At 37.8% G+C, this 25418-nt stretch overlaps 1 protein-coding gene across 1 annotated transcript in view; it reads right to left on the bottom strand.

Moving 5' to 3' along the window:
• The window catches only part of NAV3 (neuron navigator 3), a 423218-nt gene extending 398552 nt beyond the window's left edge, over positions 1–24666 (bottom strand). The window contains 5 exon segments of the mRNA XM_083807523.1: positions 2685–15217; positions 17212–17373; positions 22200–22240; positions 22435–22567; positions 24450–24666. The gene's annotated coding sequence lies outside the window, so the exon portion shown is untranslated.
• Between the last annotated feature and the right edge of the window lie 752 nt (positions 24667–25418).

Here is a 25418-nt window from a genome sequence, read left to right as displayed (position 1 = left end):
CCAAGATCATCTGGTCCAACCACCCCCCTATCACCAATGTCACCCACTAAACCATGTCCCTAAGCACCACGTCCAATATTTCCTTAAACACCTCCAGGGATGGTGACTCCACCACCTGTCTGGGCAACCCGTTCCAATGCCTGACCACTCTTTCTGAGAAGAAATTTCTCCTAATTTCCAACCTAAACCTCCCCTGGCACAACTTTAGCCCATTCCCCCTTGTCCTGTCACCAGGCACGTGGGAGAACAGACCAACTCCCACCTTGCTACAGCCTCCTTTGAGGTACCTGTAGAGTGCGATAAGGTCGCCCCTGAGCCTTCTCTTCTCCAGGCTGAACAATCCCAGCTCCCTCAGCCGCTCCTCATAAGACTTGTTCTCCAGACCCCTCACCAGCTTCGTTGCCCTTCTCTGGACTCTCTCAAGCACCTCGATGTCCTTCTTGTAGTGAGGAGCCCAAAACTGAACACAGTACTCGAGGTGCAGCCTCACCAAAGCCGAGTACAGGGGGACAATCACTTCCCTAGCCCTGCAGGCCACACTGTTTCGTATGCAAGCCAGGATGCTGTTGGCCTTCTTGGCCACCTGAGCACACTGCTGGCTCATATTCAGCCGACTATCAGTCAATACTCCCAGGTCCTTCTCTGCCAGGTCCAACTCCCGGCTTCACCCCAGGACCATCCCTTTGCCTGAGAGCATTGTCCAAACATTTCTTGAATTCTGGCAGGCTCGGTATCATGGCCACTGCTCTGGGGAACTTGTACCAGTGCCCCATTTGGAAGAATACTTCTAACCCCTGGACCTACATCCACCCCTCCACTTTAGTTAATGGATATTCTTTTTATCAAGGCAGGCTGGGTGCAGTCTATCCTTAAAGCATAACCTACGAAACTCTGGAAAAATGGATCTAAAGAAACATGTCCAGTTTCCAAAAGGAATATCACTGCATAAGAAATAATACATAAGTAAAATCCAAATATCATCCTGTGGCTAAAGTACCAGTTCAACTTGGATCTCCTGTTAAACAAATTTTAAAATAAGCTAAATTTTATTAAGAATTTGGGGGCATTTTAATGTTTCCTATGAAAGAGTCAGTGTTTAATCCAAATGATATTAGATACAATTCAACCAACCTCTGAAGATTCAGCCTCATTTAGGGGCCTCATTCAAACAAAACACTATTTGGAAGAGCTTTAATCTTACTTTTAAAGCAGTCTGCATTGTTGCCTCAATAAGAGAGCCAGGAAGGAACCCTCTTAGAAGCTTTTGGAAGGCTGTTTTTTTGGGTTTATTATGGGGACTTTTTTCCACTGAAATGCTGCTCTCCGATAGATGACACAAAGTGTGTAGACTCAGACAGGCCTTGGGCAACTTCGGGAAAACTTGGGCAATTTGCTTGGCAAACTGACTAGATTATTCTCAATAAGGCCAACAGTTACAGATAGTTAACTTATTGAATGTGACCCCAGGGCCCCAGTTTTGTCACAACCTGTATGCATGGACAAAAATGCAGCTGATGATGACTGCAATTCTTACCAGTTGCAAGTAACCATGTATTATTTCTTTCCCAAACAAGATCGATATTAAGGGCTTTTTTCTTTAAAATTTTAGTACATTTTTTGCAAGATGTTACATCAAAAAATAGAGCAACCCTCAAAAAATTTAAAGGCTTTGCAGAAAGCCTGCCAAAATCACTGGAAAGATTCCCACTGTTATTTAAGAGGTCTGGATAATGATAGTTTTAGAGTATTACCATGAAACATATAGTATAAACCTAAACACAACCTTAACCATGACACTGCCACCAATACTACACCTCTTTAAAGAGTCCATACAGAGCTACTGGTCTGATTTTGAGAACTGGGTCACAGCATAATTTACTAGAAGAAATATGTTGTGACAAACATTCATGACATATGCCTGGAACGCTTACCAGGATGTGTTTATAGGTACAGTACTAAGACAGTCACATAGTACCTTGCAAACATACAGAATCCTTCCCTGTGCATGCAATCACTACACGTGGTATTAAAAGCTAAAAATTTTAAATGTTGCTAAAAACACCCAGAGATATAAATATTCAAATAAAAAAAGGCTTTTGCCATGCACAACTCCCACCCCTTCATTCTTTTTTTCTTCATTTCAACTTTTTAGATTTAAGTGCTGCACTTGTAGGCATATTATCTCCACAGCATTCCTAAACATATGCTGCATTAAAGAAAGGAAAAAAAATGGAGTTTAACATACTCAGATTACATCTTCTTAAACAGTGTCTCATGAAAGGAACAAACGAGTATATTTTGCAAATAGTAAATAGCAGTAAGGGATTCACCCCACCTCCCCTTCCCCAATAAGGTTTCATTTGTTGGTTTTTTTGCTAAGAAAGAGAATAAATACATGAGAAAAACTAAACAAATATATAGCATACACATTCTGATTCCCATACAGGAGAGTCTCTGGTTTCCCTGGGCAGCTGTCAGAGCAATCAACCTCAGTCTGAGAACCCTCCTTTACAGGGGAAGAGAATAAAAATAAAAATAAAAAAAGGCAAACCCCCCACCCCCCCCCACCCCAACATATGCTTCATGGTTTTCCTTTTACCTCTTCTGAAACTGTACTGTTACGCAGGCAAGCAGCACAGCCTGAGCTGTAAAATTAACAGTTTAAAACCAGTGACTGAACTTACCTTGGTAAAAAATTAATTCCTGGAGAACACAACTTCCAGTCTGTTACGCCAGCTGTTCTGCTAACAAATGACAACTCCGCCTTTCTTTCTAGCTGTGCCATGAACTGATATATCAAGAAAACACAACAAGATTTTTGACAGATCAAATTTGTATTGGCTACAGTTATTAGACACACATTGTGGAAGAATGACTTTATTTCCTTTCATCATTTTATTGATATAAACAAATAAGTAAAGGGCAAGAAAAAAGGCTAACTACTGTTAAAGGTGTTTTGCAACTCTTTTTATGCTTAATAGTTTATTTATAACAACACAAACCAAAAGTGAACAAAAAACACTAGGGAGGAGGGCGTGGGAGCAAATCAGAAGATATTCGCTATTTCTCTTATGATGAGCTAAAATCAGCTCTGAGATCTCCATAATCACTCTTTGGCACTTTTGAAATACAGATCCACTCAGGAATTTTGCTCTTGGGATCATCTTTGTTTATAATGTTTACATACCATTTTAGCTCATTACTGTCAAGCATGGGATAGCATAGAATATTGAAGTCTTTTTTTTCCAAGAGATGTCAGTTAAGCACCAAAGTAAACTCCTTAACAGACAGCTTTGACTTCTGAGTGCTGTTTTTATGCATCGTTTATTTCTTCTTTGTGGGTTGCACAATTCTGCAAATCATCTTGCATTATTGGTACATATTTAAGGGAGCTCCTGGAGATTTTGAGCCAGAAAGCTCTTTTTACACCCAGACTGATGCTACTCCAGAGCACGTAGTTACCAGCTCCTTCTGCTTTCAGAAAAGAACAAAATCCCAGTTGTCTAGACTGGCATAGAAAAACATTTGGAAAATTCTGTAATTTTCTTCTATTAACCTCTTTCTTCCATCTCCCCTACTGATCCATTTAAATCTCTTCCTCTTATATGGTTTCTTTAAATGGCCATTTGGAAATAAATAGAATGAGTAACTGGCATTGTAAGAAGTAGTCATGTGACAGTTGACAATGACAGGAAAGTGACATCTACTTTAGTTACGTACTAAACTGTATGAATTAAGAACATAGTCTCTGCTTAACGCACAGCCAAACAGACCATTGAAATTCTGAGATGACATTTAGACGACTACAGTGGGGAAAATCAGGAAATTAGAAGAAAATATAGATGTAATGTATTAACAGCCAAGACACTATAATTTTTTTTTTTTTTTTGGTGAGCATATCAGAAAGACAAAGCCTGTGTAGTTCTTCCTTTGTGTACACAAACCTCTCCCTTCTCTCCCACTCATAGTACAACCTAGTGCCTCAATGACGGGTGATTTTGTACAGACAACATATTCTATCCATAAAAAGGTGTATTCTGCTGTTGGGTACTAAAACCAAGAGTGGAATCAAGGGGCAAACTGTAAGGCAAACTGTAAGGTCTTTAAGCCAGACAAAGTCTTTTTGTTCTGTGTTCATACAGCACCAGCACAAGTCTATTCCGATTCATGACCAAGATTCCTTTATTCTGCCGCAAAGCAAATAAATAGCTGTAACTGCAGTGTATTTATTTTAAATACTAGCCAAGGATATTTGGCCTTCAATACGAGGATCTTAATGCTCTGAGAAAAATCAATGGTCAGTGATTCAGATCTTTTAATTTTACAGATGGGTAAAAACAAGTTTAAGCAACTTCCCTGAGGGTATGAAAAAAAACGATGAAGCTAGAAGAGAAGCAGACCTTTAGCCTTTCTGCCTCAAGCTTTACTTACATCATCCTTCCTAAAGGGATACAGCAGCAACTGTAATATAGCAACAGACATATTTAAATTATTAATAAGCTATTGCATAACACAGACAGAGATGGTGTTTCACAAAGAAGCAATTGTTCTACTCTGAACACAGTAGATTCAAGCAAGCTAAATAACCATCTTATAGAATTTTTGGCTTCAATAGTGATCTGCTACCTCAAAGTTAAAAGTGACAGTTGTTTAAAGTAATTTTTGTTTAAGTCAGCATACTTAGGGAAAAAAAAGAAAAAAGGAGAAAGATCATCATCATCCATCAAGAAGTCAGTATGTACCTCAATCACTATACATCAAGTAAGAAATATCTTCAAGATATCAAAGCAAATTTTGTAGTAACCATAGTAGAATCTGTTTAAAATCATGCCCATCACTGGGTACAACATGTATTAGTGCTTTGTAGATACTCATTGGAGTTCTAGAGGTTATTACATTTGTGTGTTGTACTCTCCTTTGGTTCTCATTTATGATGCCAACAATAAATACAAAGTAATCTGACCTCTGCGATTGAGCCAAAAAGAGCACTTGATGGAAATCAGCCCTTCCAAATGACAAATTATGGACACAGTGCTTACACCAGACAATTTCATATATATATAAATATATATATGTATATAGGGTTACCAAACCTCTGACCTAAGGACACTATTTTCCAGAAATAAAATAAATAAATAAATAATCAAGAAACAAATGGAATACAGAGGAAACAAAACATTTTAATGTATGATTACACTGGAGAATGTCTCATACATGATTGTTCATATTACATGTTTGTATGCTCATATGTTTATAAACTCACTCAAAATACTCATATATGTAATTATGAATGTGTACACATATACATTCACACTTCTGTATATGTAAGTGTGCATGCATGCTGAAAATAAAATGATAAGCAGTTAACTTGAGCAAGGGGAGAGGGAAAATGAAGACAAAGAGATAGAGGGCAAAAAACATGTGCCAAGGATAGCAGGAAGATGACAGGTAAGGAGAATACACCTGACAGCAAGGAGAAAACAACAGCAGTAGCAACAACAAAAAGAAAGGAGCAGACAAAAAACAATATCAGGAGCCCAACCTATAAAGACAGCCTGCTGACTTGCATTTCAACCACAGGCCTATTTTCCCTTCCAGAAGGATAACGTTAAACTGGAACAGCAGCTGCTCTGCACCATAGCTTCAGGTAATGCCCTGAATGCCAGGGGCTGTCCCTCTCCCCACGTTCAGTCACTCAAATGCCATTAATGGTAATAGCTGTGCCTGATCCTGACCATTCTAGAAGATGTCAAGAAATTTTAATATTAAAAACTGTATGGGTTTTCCATGCAGCAGTGCCTCATGAGACAAAAATTTATTACATCTAAAGATACTACAGACAAAGTAACACTCTAAGGTTCAGTTTACTAACATGGAAGTACCCTGAAAGATTGTCCTGTGTGTGGAAGGGTTTGCTTTGCTTTGTTCTCCCTCCTCCCAAAATGCAACTGTCACGTAGAGGGAATATATTGTTATTAAACTCAGTAGCTCTATCAGATTTTTCTTTTCTTTTAGCAAAGAAGCTTTGTTCATTTACTGCATCAAACATAGAGTAGAACTATGCTAGTTTGTATATATACACATGCTTATATTCAAAACAACGTGGATATGCTTGTGCTTGCTGGTAAGCAGCTGTGAGAGAAAGAAAGAAAAAAAAATAGTTTTGCGCTAAAAAGAAATTTCTAACCATTTCCAAAGTTCCTTCCTACCTTTGAATTCTTTTGTACTTCAGCACAGGTGAAAAGCTAATACCAGTACCTAAGCACTGAAAAATAAAAAACAGAAACAGAAAATCTCCCAGCAGTATCCTTTAATTGGGATGCAGCAGGCATGCACTCTTAAGTTCAAGGTATAGCCTTCCACTCTGTGACAACATCCAGACTCAAGAGAGCTGCATTTAAGGGCTGCTCATATTATTACAAATGTGGCTTCAGCAATGGACCACTCTGCGGGTTGCTTTTTCTTTTCTCCACATGCATTTCCTTCAGTAAACACAAATAAATAAATAAATAAATACAAATCTAGAAAACTCATTTAGGGAAGTTAGGCTTCTAGGCTTTAAACTTTTCTGTGCATCACTTCTGCAAATGTACCAAGCTTTGTCAATCTTTTCTCATTCTCTTGATTCATAGTGTGTATTTACATACTGCATCTAGGAAAACGAGATCTGGTTTGATGTGAGACTATTAATTGCTGTTGGTAGTCAGTCAGTAATTCCACTAGATGTTTCTAGTCAGGAGCTAAAAAAACACAACAGCAGATAGAGGTGTCCTCTCATACGTTGCTTAAGGCTAGACCTGTCTAGAACAAATGTAAAAGGTTTTTAAAGCTCTGCTTTACAAGCAGGCACACAACAGAGTCTCACAAGAGACTTTTGCTTTAGCACATATAAAATGCAGTCTAAAGAAGGTCTTTATATCCCACAAAGGCAGATTGCAGTACATTCCCTCACAGCTTTATTTCTTCTGATACAGTAGAAGATTCTGCTTCTTACAATTTCAACAATAACAGTTTTGGGGGAATTAGAGAAGAAACTAGATGAGACTGCAATCCATGAGACCCAGATTCTACGATTCTACGGCACTTGCAATGCTTCAATTGCACCGCAAGAATGCAGATACCCGACAGGGTGCAGAATACTTGACCTGCACTGGATCCTAGGATCCAGTTAAAATCTCAAGGTAACAGCACAGAATGATTTAGATAAAGTAGCTAAACAAACATGGTGACAGCAACTACTTTTCCTAACCCCTTCATAAGCACAGCGGTAACCTTCACTTAACGTATAATTAGAACAATTATCAAACAAACGAAAAAGTGTTGTTAGATACATTCAGATCAAAATTGCTCTGGCGATTTATTTAATTAATTAATTTTCCCTTCTTGGTCATTCAGACATTCAAACTGTAGTCTGGAACTGGGATAAGAAGAAAGTTGACATTATTTCTACTTACTCTTCCCAACGTTTTGAGAGGAATTCTGGCTCTTAGTTTTTTAAGTCTCTGTTGTACAGAGCCTGTTTAAAGTAGAAAGCAATCCCATGGAAAGTTCAAAATTCATGGAAAGGGGACATGAAAATAGGTTTTTACTCCGAATGCCCACTTTGATACAGGATCATCCACAAGATTTAATAAAATACTTAAATAAAGTTGGCAAGCAGGATAGTTGACTCCCTAACACACATTATAGGACCATACTTATTTTTAAGCTCTTGCTTCAGAGTGCAAAAGCCTCAAAAGAAGTTTTTGAAGGTATGATCTCCATGCAGTTGTATGATAAAAATCCCCAATGTCACAGTGCAAGACAAGGTATCAAGTAGGAGCCTCAGCAATGATGGAGAACCTCTATGAGACTGCTTCTCAAGCTCGTGCTCCTTCTTCAGAAGGAAGACATAGGACTGGGTCGCACACTGTTTCAGCAGCCCAACCCTACCCTAATTGGCATTTCATACTCAAATAACAACAGACCATTTCAAGACAAATATTGCTTGCAACCAGCCATTACCAGCTAAGCAAATATCATTCAGTAGCACTTCTTAAAAATAACAACAGTAAGAACAATAAAATACTATCTACTATGGTGATTTCCTTATTTTGCAATGTCCTTGCAGAGAAACAGCAGAAAAAAGCCATGTGATTTTATTTACTAGCTTATTTACTAGCTTAGCTATTTAGTATCACTTCAACTGTTTTGTCCTGAGGCTAAGAGCTTTCTTTGGAAAATGTAGGGGGAACAGCAATCAAAAAACAGGATTTATGGTGGAAAGCCTCTAGCATTTCTTTTTTTTTAATATATACTTGACAAATGAAAACATTACTGATAATTTGTAACCATCAAGGTTTCCCACAGCAAACGGTGTAATCATGAGATATTGCCTCCACAAATTTCATTGTTTTCTGCTTCCTAGTCCTTGTATCTCACTCTGGATTAGGCAAATCAGTTTGAGACAAGATGCTTAAATCCACGTTGTTATTAGTGCATATACAAGAGTAACTGATAGAAACAGTAAATTTTGCCTTTAGTAGTACTAGCAGACCTATAGGCCAGTAAGTAGTTTTATCACTTTTAGGAAAAAAAAAAAAAAGTAACTAAGCCAAAGGAAAAAGCCACCTTCCTCCTCTCACTCTGTAGCGCATGTCAAAATTTATGTGGTATGTGTATGTACAAAATAGTATTCATTTCAGCTATCTGATTACGCAAAAATCTACCAGCACAACCAACTGCAAAGCAGCTGAGCTTCTTCCAGCCAGGCGGTGCTGACACCCTGGTACAGCCTTTACCTGGTATTCCTAAACAAGTTTTTATCAGCTATCAGGCATGTGTTAACAGCAACAGCTTACAGATAATAACATTGAGTTGAAAGAAAAGCAACCGGCTAAGAAACCAAGACATACTCTTAAAATATAAAATACAATCAGTCAGTATTTTTTAATAAAAACAATGAATCAGGACTTAATATCTTAACTATTTTCAGCATTGGGTCAAAATACTGCTCTGCAAATGAGACTGTTGCAGACAGTGGGTTAGGGAAGGCAAAGAAAAAGAAAAAAAAAAGAGCAGAAAAAGAAATGGGTACTCATTTACATCATGGCTCTCTAATAAGAGAAACAAAAACTGTAGGCATTCAGAGGGTGTGAACTTTAAGAATTATTAAATATCGGTTTCATATTCCATAAAATGATATTTAATACAATGTACTTAGCCTGTAAAGATTATTTTTTTTAAATTGGAACAACTGCACCAGCAGAGTGCATGGAACAATTTCAGAGAGCAAGAGTCAGGTGGTGGGGCCCCAGGGAGGTTTGACAGTGAAGGAAATAATTCAAGTCTTTCTAGCATAAATTTTGAAACAGAAAACTCATGGTGTATGGAGGGAGACAGTCTAAGGGAAAGAAGGATGTAATATGTGACAGGCTGCTCTAGCAATGAATTTGGAAAGCAACCACAGTTTTATTCCCGCAGCCCACTTTTCCGTATCAGCTGGGTGGGTTCTTCCTATCTTTGCCTAATTCAGAAGTATCAAAGAAAAAAACAACAGCAAAACTAGAAGAGAACAATCCTCTCCTTCCAACCCTGAAGAGTTCTTCCTATCCCCTCACCCTACTATTTTTGGTTAAAACCCTGAATATATATCCTGAAAAATAAAACCCACCAGCTGTTTTGAGATAAGGGATAACAGTGAACATTGAGCTTAATGGTTCTCTGACTCTTTGCTAGATTTTCTGACTTGCAGTTGTTTGCAAAGCATCTCCTGACAGAGACATGGATGGGCAGATGGACAAAACAACATAGAATACACAAATATGTATATGTTTAAGAGGGACTGGGTGAGGAAAAGGGGGTGGGAGAGAAAACTCAGAGCTGTCTTGGAGAGAGAAGTAAAATCAGCAAGGGAGAAATCAACTTTTTCAGGGAGAGAAGAAGCAACACCATCCAGATCCTAGGTTCTCAGACAAAAGTAAGCTACTGAGCAACAAAAGCAATAAACCTGGCCTACCCAATATTTAATGCTTTTATTGTTAAAAAACAGTTTCTGGCTGACTACATTAGTCATAAAAATGAGAACAGAGACGTGAAAATGGGGAGTGCAGACACAGCAGTATGAGCGTGTTTGCGAGAACAAATTGTACTGGTGGCCCAACTGTCCCACGATGACGACATCCAATTTTCCAGAAATGTTAAATATTGACGATGATGAAGTAGGCAGGGAATAGAGGAACAGTTGTTGTACATGTTGATTACACCCATTTCATCTGTCCCTTCTAAACCTTCTCTCTTGATTTGATCTTTAAAGGTCTGCATATCAAGACTGCTTGATGCTTTTGATGGTAAACTCCTTTTATATCCCATCAGACAAAAGCTCTCTGATTATTCGACATTTAGTTAATCTGCAAATGGCTACTGGGGAAAACAACAGGGCAGTGCACACACTCAGTCCAAAACATCCAATAGTAGACAAGGCTTATTCAGTATTCCTCCTTATTAATTATGTTTAATTACTGCCCAGTAATAGAGTCATGGTATCTCTTAAAAAGTCCTCTGAGCTCAGTAGCTCATCTACATACAGAAAGACTGATGGAAATAATGTAACCAAGATTGCTATACTTTCTCACATTTAACTTTAAAGTATATATTCAGGTGGTATCAGGAATTGTTAAACTGCCCTTCAATTTCATTCAGTTTGAATCAGCCTTCAAACAGAAGAACCGAGGCCTCAGAATTCACCTGCCCTAAAAATACATCAAGAGTAAAAACCAAATATACAGGACACACAGACTTTGCTTTCTCGTTGCTTAGGCTTTGTTTGAGAGATGTTACAAGAAAATATGAGGGGGGAAAAAAATATATCCCTTTGAGAATAGTAAGCATACAGGACGTGCAAAAGTGTAGGCTGTGTATCAGTGGTGTGAGTGGTGTAAACTGAGATGCAAAGATTCCTGCTTTGTGAACTATCAGTATTGCAATATCGTTACTGCTGCATTCTGCACGATGGGCTATGAATCTAGACACACATCATCTGATGTGAGTTAGGATAGAAGCACAGAGGGTTTGTATTCCCTAAAATACTTTAGACAATGTAGAACATCAGAAAGCAGTAAATTAGTTAGCTCATGAAGCAGATGTGCCAAATCTTTAAGAGATGAAGTACTATTGTCACCAGGAACCATTTTGTACGTTGCTGTAGTTCTGAAACAATTTTACAGGTTTAAACAAGGTCAAGTAGATAAACGATACTTGAGGGTATTGCAACCTGCGTTATTTGCCTGTATGTTGCCTCACACATATCTGTATGCTCATGGTGAAGAGCACTCTCAGGCTCCCACCGTCAGGCTCCAGACTTAAACAAGGCCACAGCTGCAGCATTGTTCAAAGGCTTCGCTTTGCCTGCCTAAAGCAAGCAGGTGTTTTTCCAAGATACCAAATAACCTGGATAGTCTGTCAAAGAAATGCCCACGATGGGACTTTCTTTGGGGGGAAAAATATTAAAATTAAATGACTAGAGTAGACAGGAAATTCTGGAAATGTATTTTACAGATTTGGCTAGCATAGACACTGCACGTAACAGCAGACTACAAATTTTTCCATCGATTTTGAAAACAGAATAATGCCACTGGATGATGAAATACATATTAAGCAGTCTTCTCTGGGTTTTAAAATGGTTATTTACAGCAAGTTGGATATTGAAACCTGTTATTTGAACTAGTAGTTCATAGCTCTCACTGTTATTTACTGTGCACTGAAATCATGTATCTGCACATCCTACTGCAAACAGTGACAAATGCATTTGCTTCTTAATGGCATTCATGTCCCAAAGCCTTGAATATTATCATACCTTCAAAATAAGAAATTACAGTACACTGTAGGAATGACAATTAGATGCAGAAGTATAGCATTCAACCCGAAATGTCCATCTTGGAGCATGGGAGGGAGGAAGGACATGTTTTGGACCAAGATACCATGGACACATGGTCTTCAAGCAGATAAAGGTGATGGACATCCCAGACATGCACATTCCAGCCCATTACCAATTCCCTGAGATTTCACTCCCAGGTAGAAAATTTTGCAGATGGAAGCCCTGTGTTGTATTGAAATCAATTGATTTGAATTCCTATGATGTTCCTGAACTCTTTTTCCTCTCTGAACTGCCCACTGTTAGCCTGCCTCCCTTATTTCCTCAACTCTTCAACCGCACCAAAAGCTCTCACTCCCTGGCTGAGCCTTGTGTAATGGCTCATACACATGAGTAGGAGCCCAGAGACACCTACCAGGCCCACAAAAACAAGCATAATATTGACAGAAATCAATAAAACATTATGTCTTGGAGCTACGGAAAGACTAAGGAACTTGATAGTTCTGCAGCCATAAAATTAGTATGCACCTCTTTAAAATGCAAGTGCTAGCATTTGATGTGCTTTGAGATAAGACACATATCTGAGTGCCCTATAAACTTGACAGTTCATAAGTTAACAAAATGAAAATTACATAAACATAGTTCTCTAAGCCCAATTACAGATCTAAGAAAAGCGACTATATAGCTTGTACTATCTTTTGAATTTATTAGAAAAACTAAATGCCAAAGCACAGCCTGAACTTTTTAAACCACCTGCAAAGTTTTATATCCTTAATTGGCATAGTGTTTTGTTTTTTTTCTAAATTCCCCATTAAAAAAAAAAAAAAACAGTCCAGCGGCAATACTTTCTGCAGCAACAAAACAGTTGAGTCTTCTCAGAACACAGTATCTTTCCTTTATTTATGAGAACACAAGCAAAGAGATTCAGCTTGACTCCTGCCTGGCCTGATCCAGGTAGACGAGCAGTAGAGCATCTATTTCAGCCAATGAATCAGACAATATTTTCCAAAATTGGTCTGGTTTTATTTCACATATTTCTGTTTAAAGTATTTCTAAATACACTTTACATTCAATGCTATGGAAAGAAATAGCCAAATTACTACTATGCCTTGTGTTTCTCATTGTTTTTGAAGCCTCATTTTATTAAAATCTAACAGTAACCTCCTATTAAAAAAAAAAAAAAAAAAAAAACAGGCATTAGCACACCAAATATATGAAATTACTAGTTAGAATTCCTGTGTGTAATGAAAAATAACCAGACTTGTGTTTATGATCATGAAATTCAGTTCTTCAGCATGAACTGTGCCACAGGACCAGACATTTTTAGCAGCTACAGAGTCTTCAGTGGTTGTTTCATAGTTCTACAGCTGGATAAAATATCCTTGCTCAAAGAAAAAATTGACCTCAAGGTACAACAGATCCTCTTTGAAACAATCTTTCTCCTCCTAAGCAATCTGAAGAATCAGCCTCTATATGTGAATCTGCAAAATGCACTTAGAGATGAAAAACCAAATTTTCTTTTGAAAAGAAAAAAAAAAAAAAAAGAGAAAAACACACCCCCTAGAGCATAATCAATTTCAGGTCAGATAACCATGGTTCAGAAAGCAGTCCAATGGATGTTGAGATTAACCCTAATATTTCACAGCTTTTCTTTGATGCAAAAAAAGGGTGGGAATTATGAGTTGGAGAAAGTCCCATGCTCTAAACCAGTTATCTCCTATCATGTACCTCTGTGTCTTTTCCATTACCAAGAGCCTGCTCAAAGTCTGAATATATTTTCCCAATAATTTCATTGTATGTGTTATCATGGTATATTTCCAGCAATTCACTCTTTAAAAGGCTATCAGCTGTGACTGAATGACTTAGATTAACAAATACAAATTTCAAAGGCATTAAAACCAAGTATTTAATTTTCCAGGACTTAAAACAATTTCATTTATGCTGCTTATAAATTTCCCCAATTTGTATTTTTCCCAAATAATATCAAAATTATTTGAAACATTGGACAGTGTCTTTCATACCAATATTCCATGCCAAAACCAGCAGCACTTATTGTAACAAGCCTGTGTAATAATAAAGCACATAATATGTAGTTTAATACATTATTTTGATGTTAACAGCCTCATTGAACCTATGCAGTAATTCAAAGGCCACTAAATCTCATTTTAAGGCCCAGTATTAAGTGCACAACAGCCACAAAGTGCTACCCCAGAATGACCTCTCTGCTTGCTGTAGAGCTCCGATTAGAGGCCAGCACACCAGGAAGAACATGTACCGAGTCTGTAACCCCTCAGCTGGCACATCAAAAGACTAAAAAAGCATGGGGAAATAGAAGACAGACATGAAGATGTTAAAAACCATCAGATTGAGATTTTGAAATAACCATTATAAAAAAGTTTCCAGACCATAGTCTGAGTAAAACAGATGAACCAGGAAGGGGAATCTTCTGAGACACTCTGTTACAGAAGCGGGATTTCCTAAAGGATTTTCCGTACTATGGAAATGTGAATTTACATGTGTGAATTGCCTTGGGTACTAAAGGATGAAACTTGAACAACAAGTAATTATCTGAAAACCAAAATATATAAAACTACCGATAGGACACAACAAAAAGTGTCTATCCACAGATATACAGGACCTCAAACAGTGTCAGGCTGTTGTCAGACACTTATTTCAGCAGGTCTCTGGCACTAACACAGCATTGACAGAGAGCAACCGAGTAACAGCTTTGCCAAACAATTTGACAGACAAATTCAGGGAGCTTTTGACACAAATTACCACGCAATCAGGCAGTATTAGAAACAAAATTACCAGACAATAAAGAAATTCAGTCCCATAACAGCAGTTCACTTTCTGCATGATGGCATGCTTTTTCCTCAAAAGCACATTAATTTTCAGTTTACTAAAAACCAGAGAGTTTTCAAGCAGTTCCAACAAAATTAAATCCAATTAAAAACAATCTTACCTTCTTTTGATCTTCTAGTTTGTGACTTACTGGATTCCTTCCATGTTTGTTCATCTCTGAAGATAAATCCATCACATTCACTCCTTGCCCTCGAAACAAAATTGGTTCAGCAACACAGCAAACTAATCCAAAAAACAGGGGCTATAAACACACAGACAGGGTGTTTTTTCCATCACACATCATCTCTGAACATCAATGATTTGGAGAAATGCTTAAGAAACCCATTGATTGAGATGAAGAAAACTTCACAGTTCACTCTCGGGACTTTCCAAATCACCATAGTGTTTTAAAAAGCTGATGCTTACGAAGGGAAATAATTCATCCACGACTTAATTCCACTGCTATCTGTGCCTTTCTTCACAGGTTTCCATTTTACATAATTTCACATTCTGACTGTGAACCTGTTGAGGAAAAAAAATAAAAAAAAAAGAATAAGATTTATTTGCAATTTGTTTTCATTTTTGTAGATGACTATCTGTCTTCCTCAGGTATGGGGTTTTGTTTGTTTGTTAGCCTTTTCATTTATTTGGTGAAGTTTTTTGTTGGTTGGTTAGTTGGTTTTTGGTTTGTTTGTTTTTGAAAGGAACTAATACTGTTTTGTGATATAATACTTGGCAGGCTGAACTGATACATGATCCCACTTGACCCCCTTCACATCACAGATGGCATACAGAATATTCACTGCAAATAGATAATGAATTTGCCTATAGCTATCCAAGAAAAGTTCAAGGAAAGAGAAGAGCAAAGACTATTTGAATAAAGACAGCACTGATGAAAATTTTGCATCATTATCACCTGATACATCCTCAGTGTATTCAAAAAGCAACAGCCAATATAAAACTGACAGGGTCACATGGGGAAAACCTGCAGTCAAAATAATAAATCCTAGCCAATATGAAGACTTAAAAGAAAAAAGAAGAAAAAAAAGAAAAATGAACAAAAAGCCCCTCCCTGTCCCCAAAAGTTCTCTTGAAGGCTACAACCAGAGGGGGAGAAGGAAAAAAAAAAAAAAAAAAAAGAAAAAAAGTCATTACAAACAAGATTTATCTGCCAGAAAGTTAAAGTTCTACTAGCAACAATTAGAGAAAGCGCCAAAGTACCTTTTCTGTAATTTTTGGCAATAAAATCACAGAATATTCATGCCCTTAGTGCAATTGAAAACCAATTGTGTTTGAACTGAATTAACTGAGAAGATGAAGTCTACATAAAAAATAATTTGAATTCCATTTCAATGCATTTTAAATGCATATATGCCCACAATGTTTTCAATATTGCATATGGAATAAGAAATGTGTAGATAGTGTATTAAAAGGTACACACGAGGTCATGCAATCTGTCTCTAATAAAATTACATTAAAAGGTGATTTTCTCTTAACAAGAAAAATAAATCCAAAATTCAGTGGGTTCATTGCCAATATCACTATCAGCTTAAACTACCTTTTAGTAAGACCTAAAGTGCAAGCTTTACTCCACTGTAACTGTAACTCAGGCCAAAAAATGTAAACCTGACAGCTGAAGTCTGCTTCCAAATAAATCTGTATATAGGCATCTGTGATTTTTTCTTCCCCAGCAAGGTGCATAAATGAGATTCAGAAATGAAGACTGAATTGACAGCCAAGTCTGAAAGCAGTTTCTAGGAGGATCTGAACCAACCTTCTGTACTTGCAGTGGAAGTCATGTTGGTCTTTTTTTGTTTGTTTTGTAAGTGAAAATGACACTAGCCACACCATGCCAAAACACACACGCTGTTTAGTTTTTGGTTTGGTTATTGGTAGAATCTTGGATTTCTCTGGCTATTTCCATTCTCATCTTTGTGTTTTCCACCCAAGTCTTAAAGGCAAAACATGCTGCATTCCACAGATGACTCTCCTTTTTTGATAACTTTGGATTTAAACACCACCACCATATCCCCCAAAAAGCAACAAACAAACAAAATTAATAACATAAGAGGCCTAGTCCCACTACTAAAATGGCAAGCTTTCTCCTGTTTATAACGGGATCATAATAAGATAGATATAAGCTGTCACCACGTGTTGGGTATGATGAACCCAACAGTGAGGCAAAAATAAAAAATAAAAATTAAAATCAGTGCTGATGCAAAGAGGCACTGACAGCATGTTACCATCTGAGATAAAATTTATGCTTCAAATCTGGAATAAATTTTTTGTTATTCTCAATGCTAGAATTTAAGGCACCTATTTCTTAATCATATTGATCTTTACATATATTTGAACACAGCAACAGAAGACTCATCACAAAATAAGGGTGTCTGTTCAAAAATTTAAATAGAAGCAAATGGACGATGCATCAGCAATGTGAAATTATAGGAACATAAACAATTTTACAAGAAACTACTATATGACAGATAGAGGCTTGTTCCCAGACACAGCCTTACCTAAGTACGTAACCCTTTCCGTTTGCTGTTCTAACTTTTGAGAATCACCTCCTACTGCAGGTGGCATAGGTGAGCGCGTGTATGGCAATTACACTTCACAAAGTAGGCTGAAATGCTTGGGCAGTATCTTTCTATTCATTTTTTAGAGCATCCTGGGGAAGTCTGTGAAATAAATAACAAAACTGCTACTGACAAGCAGTCAATAACAGTGCATTGTTTAAAACTTCCCATGATTCAGAATTTGTATTAGATTATCAGCAGCTCAGTTGTAGCAGCGTGTTACAACCCTCCCCAGCACGCACACCCAGCTTTTCTCACCCTGTTTCCCCAGAGACTGAGGTGCAGCGGGACAGAGCCAAGGGGCCGATCACTCGCAGACACAGACCCTTCCCACTGCTACGCAGGGCCTCTCAGACACAAGCCGCATTTCCCCCCTGTTTGACGGTTTGGGGGACCCACAAAATCCACAGGTCCATAATGCCAGGATGCAGGAAGATGCAACATGAGGTACTGCTGCAGCCACCAGCACAGGGATTTAAAACTGTAATGATTCTGAAGCTCAGATAAATCAAAACCAAGCTGTTAAAACCGAGCAGTTTCCCTGGTTCATTGCGTGGTCAGACATGTAAATTATATTACTCCCCATGCCTGGCAATTATGCTATACTAGGCAATTAAGCTATTCTGTGGAACTGTATGGTGTTTTCAAGCCAAAGCTGGACAGAATGCAAATAATTTTGTTTGGACTGCCCTCATTACTTTTAACATGCAAAGCACAGGGTGGCAATTCTTACTCATTCCATTCAGCACATTGTTCAGTGGTCTTCAGCCTTTTCAAAATAAACAGCTGTAATTAAATGATCTTGGCTAGCTTTTTTTTTTTTTTTTTTCCAGTGGCACTCAATTTCTTATTCACCATTTTACATGGATACTTAACATACACACAGTCACAGAATAAAATATCCAGAGTCCTAGAAATTCTAATGATCACACACTAGATAACAAAGATCGTAAGATCGTATACTAGATAATCTACAGATATAGAAGACAAGAAGAATTAGAGCTTTTTAATAATTCTATTCCCTTAACAGACACATAACAGTCATTCAATGATAATCTCTAATCATTTGCAGATACTCATAATAAAATAGTCTGGCAAAATAAGCATTTAACACTGCAAACACAGACCTAAAGTAAGCGAGCAAGCTCTCCAAGCAAGCCTTAGACCCATTAAACAGCACAAGGAGGAAAATATTTTGCAGGAGTATTTGACTGTGGGTTACTGAATCACTCCTCAAGAGACATGCCATGGAAGGCATTCAGGATGTCTGAGCTTCTTGCTTAGGTACCTCTATTACATGCTTAAATTCAGATGGACTTAATTCAGATGAAACATGCCTGAAAAAACTTCTTGTTTTACTTCACTACAAGCCATAAGTTACTTGTAGACTAGGGGAGAAAAACCCTAGATAATATTCTGAGATATAGCCAGAGCTGTTCCTTCTATACTCCCCTTATTATCAACACGGGTCGTTCTTGAAAAGTTTACACTGACTGGATTTTCAGGAAGCAGTCAGCATTGTCAGACCCTCTGAAGGCCTCTTCCATTTTTATGTCCCGTCCCGTCCCCATTACCTCCCCCCTCTCCTCCCCCCAGTATATATGTTGCACACTGAGACACTGTTCTGTGGTACTCGTTGCTGGCGAGGATGGGTATTGGAGCCCCCACAGATTACTATTTTTCCATAATCTGACTGTACTCCCCACATGGACATTCTCAGCTTTTGCCATGACATTAAAGCTACTTTGCAATGAGCTTGAAGCAGGTGCAGGTATGAAACCATGGCTGTAATTTGTGCTTTTTCTTCATTTTTTCTTGTTTGTGTACAGGATAAACCACACAGCTGCATACTGAGCACTACCAGCTGCATTGATTTGACTTCATTGTTAAAAGCACTTGAGAGTTGTGTTATTAATTTAAGTATTTCTGGAAATACTGATGCAGAAATAATTTTCTGGGTATGCTGATAGAAAGGACCATATATGTTTTAGGGTGAAAGCATGCCCATTTTCTGTGTTAATAACTCCATCAAAATGGAGCTTCTACTTTACATGCAGGTATTAATGGCGTTAGCGTTCAAAGAACTTGCTCTATTTTTATTTATTTTCTTTTTAGTATTTCCTTTCCACTCAGAAAATGAACTGAGGCCACAACGACCAGCATGGAAATGTAGAGAAGCACAGGGCTTAAGTCAGAAGTGAGGACACTTCAGGCCAAGTGGTGGACACAGATGGACTCCCTTTGTAAAACAGATAAGTAAAGCATACATGGGCATGCAATTTGTAAGGCGAGAGAGGACACCAGCAAGAGAGGCACCTTCACTGATCATACTCAGGAGCCCTTGTCTTCATGCAAAATTTGGGAGTTGGGATGGAGCAGAAATTGAATATTATGCCTCTTCACATCTTTCAAACCTGACATCATCTATTTGCATATGCAAATGTCAACTGCAAATCACAGTACATTGAGTAAATACAAGACACAGCGCGGGTTAGTTCCTGCCCATCAGTGTTGCCAGGGTTGGCAGCCTGGCTGGTAGAGCACAGGTCAAGCTGGCATGGCTCCGTGACTCCTGTGAGATGAGCACTGGGGCACGTTCTCATGCAGGAAGTCCTCTGCCCCACTGTACCCAGGATTGATTCTTCGGTGCTACAAAATGAGACTCACCACTAACATTTTACAATGTTTTATAAAAGTTATTCAGTTCTGTATAGCAGACAATCAGTTCAGGGATACCAGAGACATAACTTCCATCCTTGCTTGACACACTTCCATGAAACCCCTAGGCAATGTGGCACTCAAATATGGCCCTAATAATTTATCCACAGTGATAGCTTCATAATGGTCTCAAAACAAAATACCTCTATTCATGAAAACTTCTTAATTTTCTTGTTGATCTTTTCCCACAGGGAGAAAGCATTTAGAAAGCATTATGCTTGCATAATGATCAGGCACACAAAGGAGTTATCAGGAGAAGATGATGTTGTTGACTCCTGGAGCATTTGAGATCAGTAATGAAGAACCCTGCTTTCAGCCAGCGTTCAGAATGAGAAGCCAGTATCTGTTCTCTGCAAACATGGATGATAGAAGTGCCATGGAAAGGCTTGTCTGCACCAGATAAAAGCAGTCTAGGAAAGCAGCTGGTAAGCCAAGAAAATATCTCTAAGCAGTGAGGCCTGCCTACAAAATTATTTCTTCTGATACAAAATCACTTCTGGTTCCAACGGCAGTAAAATTGGTCCAAATATACTGATTCAGAGCAGAACAAAAAGCTGCAGTGTATACAGCTCTTCCCAATCAATGCAGCCCTGTTTATTCAGATGAAAAGCAACCACATAAAGACAAGTCCAGAGATGATACTTAACTTCCTCTGTTAAGTTCACGTGAGGATGAAACCTGTTGTATTTCTGTAAGTGTATCATCCTATCCTCTGCATTTCTTCATAAGGCAAAATTCTCTCTTCAACACAGAATGCTATGGTGGAGTCATTACAGTACCAGCAAGGATAGGTTAACAATTGTCTGCATTGTTCCTGGCTCAAGGCAATGCAAATTGAAATATGTATCCTCACATTTGTACATATTAAAGAAAAGAAAAAAGGATATGAAAGATTACAAGAGGAATCTAATACTTAATTTCTTGCACTGCTGTTCTGCAAAGCAGGATGCTGATTACTTCTACTTCAGACTAAATGTACAAGTTAACACTGGTTCACATAGCAATTTAGATAGCAAGTTAAATAAATAGATAGATAGACAGACAGAGAACGTCCCCTAGCAATATCTGGGAGCAGCGAGGTTCCAATATTCTCAGAAACTGTTACTAGAACTGGTGCAGCAATTCCTGCTCCTTGTTTTTACATTCAGCAGTTGCAGATCCATTCCAGAATGGAGTTGGCTTGGATTTGATAAGAGTCTTATAACAAGAGTCAAATTAATTTATTTTAGATTTCTCAAATCCTTTTTATCTTTCATAGCAACCTCCATCAAACAGGATGAATGCTATGCACAGAACTTAGAACTGCTGTTATGCGTCGATTTTATTTCAAACTTGGAATCAGTACCAGACAGAAATGTCTTATCTCTTCCATCACCCAATTCTTTGGCCACTGAGCACGAGAGATAAAGAAACACGAAGTATATTTTTTGAGAGAGAGAGTCCACTCCAGCCTTTTATGATGATCTTCAATAGATTTGATGTGAGGGATGACTGCTGTATGTACAGTACTCTCTGCCAAGATAGATGACTGAGTATAAGACCTAAGTGAAATTTGGTTATCTTACCAAGCACTGTCCTGCTACAGATGTAATACTTTTAAGCGATATCTAAAACATCTACATTTCACTGTGCATCTTACAGCACTTCTGTTGAGGTGCTGCACTGGCCAAATTCCAGCTTGAGTCATTATTTCAAATCCTTATGTACAGTTTCTAATTTCAGTGGGTATTTCTGCATTTTCATCCACACCAAAAAGAACAAATGAGTGTTCCTCTATACTATTACAATAGACAATATCTTTTCATAAAAAGAGTACAATTTCATTTTTACATACATAACTTTTGTGAACAATTGGAAGAATGAATATTCATTATTTGCGTACATGCTCAATAGCTTACCATGTTTGTATTATTATTTGTAACACAGCATGCACCACAAAAAGTTACTGTAGAATCTACCAACAATCTCATTGGGATCTAAAAAAGACCGTACTGAGCTAGAAGGGGAAGATAGGAAGTATGCTCTAGTTATATTATGGAAAGAGTGGGCAAGACAATATAATTTAATCAAAAATTACTAAATAATAGTATACCTGTATGGATTTTAAATAGTTTTCTCATATAAGGAGACTGTTTCAATGTATGGGATAGAAAATTTTATGAGGCTCGTAAGAAAAAAAAGGCTAATCAAAAATAGTAGAGCTTTCATACCTTTGAAATCGTGCCTTTAGGGAGTGATTAAACTTTCCTTTCTGTGAAAAAAAAGACACAGATGATCTGTGCATGAGCAGTGGTCATCCTTCTGGGACTTCTAGTTATCTAGAGCTATTGCTCCAACTCGATTACCAGGACACCAGAAATCCCAGACAAATTACTAAACACTTTTTTTTTGCCCCCACTTTACACAATTTCCAGGAAGAAAAAGGCAATATGCTTTGGGAAATACCTAGATATATGGTAGGTTTATGGAAACTAATACATCTGGTATTTCTTGATAACCCATGTTTTTCAAAACTTTGTTACCACCCCATGAACGGCAGTGCTGTCCAACAGGAAGTGTGTTCTTTCTGGTTCCTAGGCTGCAAATAAAAGAAACAGGACAGACTAAAGATTCACATATATAAATTGCTCAAAACAGTGATATATTCAATCACAGAAACAGCCTACTGAAGGTTCTCCAGTTACTCTTACGCGTAATAGCTAAGTCCACTTCCCCTACGCTACTGAAAATGAGAATATACAGTCCCAAATTTGATAAGTCTTAATCCTTACATCTTAAAAAATACCATGAAGCCACACAGCCTCTGTTGGTCTACCATGACTTGCTAAATAACTCTACTGGATGAAAGCTAGCTGCTTTTTCAGAACATTTTTAACTCTATGCCTGTTGCAAGTGACCATACCTATCTTTGCAGAACATGTCTCTGACAATTTCACGGGTACTTCAAAAGCTGACAATTAATTCCTTCAGTATTTGTTTAGTGGCAGCCTTTTCAAGTGAACCCCATGCTTACCCCAAGAAATTACATATGGGTGCTGATCAAACATTGCAAGCAGTGCTTCACTACACTTGATGCTTCAGTATTCTATACATGGCCAGACTAGTCTGCTGCAGTTAATTTGATAGATTCAAACAAATAAGCGGCTGAATCAACAAACAGCTCCTAGGGATGGCTGAGCAGAAAGACAGCTGAGCAAGTGAAACGGTTGGTGGGGGCGGGGGGGGGGGGGGGGAGCATGCAAAAGGATTTTTTTATATATATATATATATATATATGTGTGTGTGTGTATATATTTACAGAAACAGTCCAAATGACTTTTTTTTTTTTTAAGAAAAAAAAACAGTGGTAGCGGGTGCATCTTAGCTACAAACTAAAAAGATGATTTAACGGTGGAAGTTTATTCATCTTCACAATCATAGGACCACAATCTTGTTTAAATTCAAGCTGGGAAAGACCTTCTATGTAAGTCAGCTTCCTGATCTGCCAGTGCAGAATACATTTCTACAGTGTATTTTCTAATGCTTTATTCTGGCATGACTTTAAATTCCCCAGTGATGCAGCTCACAGTGCTTCTCACAGGAGAATATTAAACAGCCCAATAGATCTGAACACTCTAGGAAGTTTCTTAAAAGCTAGGCATACAGAGTTAAATTTTAAGCTGAACTTTACATTTTTCAAGCATTCTGTATCACTCCTCACCGACACAGACAATTGCTCACTCCATGCATTTTTACATACCAATTGTCTCCTCACAGTTTTAGACTACATCCACGTTCAAGCTTCTTCTGAGTATCTGAGAAAACTCTTATTTAGGATTGAGTTTGGATTACCTAGTTCTCAGTCCATTCAAACAAAACTCAATAGACCTTGAGAACATCAAATATACAGCTGCATTTTAGTATGTCAAGGCATTTGGTCAGACGTACCTGAGCACCTCAAAGCTGAAAATCTTTTACCTTAAAAAAGCTTAAAAGTGCCACATAACTGGAAGTAACATGGGACTGGAAACAGGAATATTCATACACTCCACAAAGCTTCATAGAAAATGTGGAATTACAAATATTTATGGTAAATCATGGAAAATAATCTTAACATTTTAATACCTGTCTAGCATGTGATTACCACCAACTACATAGTAGCACTTTGTTATGGAAAGGATATGGCTTTGTGCCTGCTTAGAACAAAGTACACCTCCACTCCCAAATATCCTGAAACATGCCTAAAGAGGGTAAGGTAGCCAAACTACAAGTCATGCTCCACTTGTAAACAGATTTGCGTCTCCAGAAAAACAAAGTACCCAGTGTCTGTGAGACCATCTTGGGTGGGATTCATCTGAAAACACACATCTGCACAAGTCTAAGCTAGTCACTCGGTGTCTCTGGAAATAAATAGGCATTTTTAGAATGTGATTCCTCTCATCTAAAAATAGCTCAGATGAATCATTATTGAAAATTCCTACCTTTTTCCACTGACTGCAGAAAGAAAACAAGGTAACTGTAAAAAGCACAGATCTTTGATGATTGGTATATAAAGTCAGGTGAGGAGAATCTCTTCCATGAGACCACACTTCTTAAAGGACAGGATACATGAAGTTGATACATTCAAACAAATTCCAAGATTAGAAAGTTGTACAAAAAGAAGATGGGAAAAATAAAATAAAATAAATAAAATAAAATAAGCCTAAACCTACCAAAACATCCAATAAAGTCTCACTGAAATAATTCCACATGAGTAATCTACTAGCAATTAGCATCTCTTAACTCAAAACAGAGAGCAGTGTGTCTCACTGCAGGAACATCTGATCTTTACTTATTTGTCACAGCTGAGGAGTTTAGTTGCTCCATTAAGTGGGCTGCTCTGGGGAAACTATGGATCTGCTCCTTTCACACCCAAGTTATCTACTACAATCCTTTCACTGAGTTCTATCCTTCTTCTTCCTTAAGAGTTGAAGTTAGACTTGGAAAACAGTGTCACAAAAATGTATTTGATTCCTTTTCTGTATAACTGTTAAATATTCCAAACCACATCCTGAAGTTTTTGTTTTGTTTTTGGTCCATCTATTGTATAGCTACTCAAATCAATGATAAACTTTGTGAAGACATAAAATAGGGCTTTCATTATTTTTCTTTAAAGCTTGGAAATAGTTTTGAGTTGTTTTGCCTCTTAACATACAGAGCATATTTTGACACAGTCAAAAACTGGTCATCTTAGCTTGTCTTATTTTGAATGATACTTGTTTGTCCCTCAGACAAGCTACCTGCCCTGAAAAGTAGCAGTAAAAACTATGCCGATCCTATGACTTCTAGTTGTGTAGGTAAGTTGTATTACTGTCCTAACCTATCAGTAATACAGACCTAGCTGTCTCCTAACCTCTATCCTCTCTTTATATTTAGAGGTTCATTGCCACACAATGAGATTACAGAAGATT

Source organism: Anser anser (genome assembly GCF_964211835.1).
Source record: "Anser anser genome assembly, chromosome: 1".
In the NCBI taxonomy this organism is placed as follows: domain Eukaryota; kingdom Metazoa; phylum Chordata; class Aves; order Anseriformes; family Anatidae; genus Anser; species Anser anser.
Note: the sequence above shows the minus strand (reverse complement) of the source record. Positions and strands in the feature narration are given on the sequence as shown.